Source organism: Gekko japonicus, unplaced genomic scaffold, assembly GCF_001447785.1.
Source record: "Gekko japonicus isolate JY-2015 unplaced genomic scaffold, Gekko_japonicus_V1.1 scaffold2668, whole genome shotgun sequence".
Taxonomy (NCBI): Eukaryota; Metazoa; Chordata; class Lepidosauria; order Squamata; family Gekkonidae; genus Gekko; species Gekko japonicus.
Genome location: NW_015167137.1, coordinates 79646 through 81252, shown reverse-complemented (window position 1 = coordinate 81252; position 1607 = coordinate 79646).

Sequence of the window (1607 nt, the reverse complement as noted above, 5' to 3'; positions counted from 1 at the left end):
TCTCACTATATCATTTAACGTCTCTAGACCGAATATAAATAGTAGTGGAGAAAGTGGACAGCCTTGTCTTGTCCCTTTTTCTATAGGAATCCTTTGGGTTAGGTCCCCATTAACTATAATTTTTGCCCATTGTTCACAATATATTGATTCTATCATATTCATGAAAGTATTTCCACAATTCCAAAGCTTTAACTTGTGTTTCATAAAGACCCAATTTACATTGTCAAAAGCTTTCTCTGCGTCAAGGAACCTTAAAGCTAATTTTTTCCCAGGATGGTATTCGTAATATTCGATGATGTCTACTATAGTTCTTATGTTTCTCTTAATTTGTATTTTGGGGAGAAAACCTGCTTGGTCCTGATGGATAATTTGAGCCATGATTTTTTTAAATCTATTCGCTATTATTGTAGCATAGATCTTATAGTCTACATTTAATAGTGAAATTGGTCTATAATTTTTTATCTCAAGGCTTTCTGTATTTGGCTTATGAATCAGTGCAATCAGGGCTTCATTCCATGATTGTGGTGTCTTTGATGTTTCCGTTATACTTTGTAATAGGTCTTTGTAAAGTGGTGTTATTTCGTTTTCTAATTTTTGATAGAATTCTATTGTAATTCCGTCTGGGCCTGGTGCTTTCTTTCTTTCTTTTTTGTTTCCTAAGGGCTTCTGTAATGTCGCATGTTGTAATTGTCTCATTTAACATTTTTCTCTGTGTTTCAGAAAATTTATTTATGTTATGAGACTTCAGATATTCTTGAATTTCTTTCTCATCTACTCTTTCCTGGTGATAGAGTTTTGCATAGAAATTCTCCACTATCTTTTTCAATTTATCATTTGTGTATTCTAATTCTGATTTGTCGTTCTTCAAAGCTGAGATAGTTCTCTTTTCACTTTCCTTTTTTAGTCTATAGGCCAGCCATCGTGTTGGCTTGTTTGCGTTTTCGAAATAGTAGGTTTTTGCAAATTCTATCTTTTTTGCTATTTCCTGCATTAATAGTATGTTGACCTGATGTTGTATTAGTTTTATTTTTACACTTGTCTCTCTACTGTTTCCGTCTTTTTTCAATTTTTCTTCTTCTCTTTTTAAGGTCTCTGTCAAATTTCTGTATTTTTCTTGCCTTTGTTTCTTTTTCCATATATGTTGTGTAGTTAAAAGCCCCCTTGCATAGGCTTTTCAAAGTATCCCAAACTGTATTAAGTGAAACTTCTTCTGTTCTATTTATTTTGATAAAATCCTTAATATCTCTTTTTAGTTTTTCTAAGAATTTTTTATCTTGTAAAAGGCCCCCGTTCATTCTCCATCTTATATTTCTAACTCCCTCCCGCAGGGATATCCACATTGGAAATAGTAAAAGACTTGCTAGAAGTCGAAATTTTACCAAATACATATGCCGACCACAATCCAATCCAGGGCTAGGTCTTTTATGGGGAAAAGTCCATAGTTTAGCATGCGAGCTGACTAGGATTGGTCCAAGAAATAAAGTTTGAATTTGATTGGGCAATTTGAAAGTAACTGCTGCCCAAATCTGGCAGGAAGGTTGGGAAATGACATTTGACATTCCAAGGTGAGGTGACTGATGAGTGTTTTTAGTAGATTGACAAAGAAC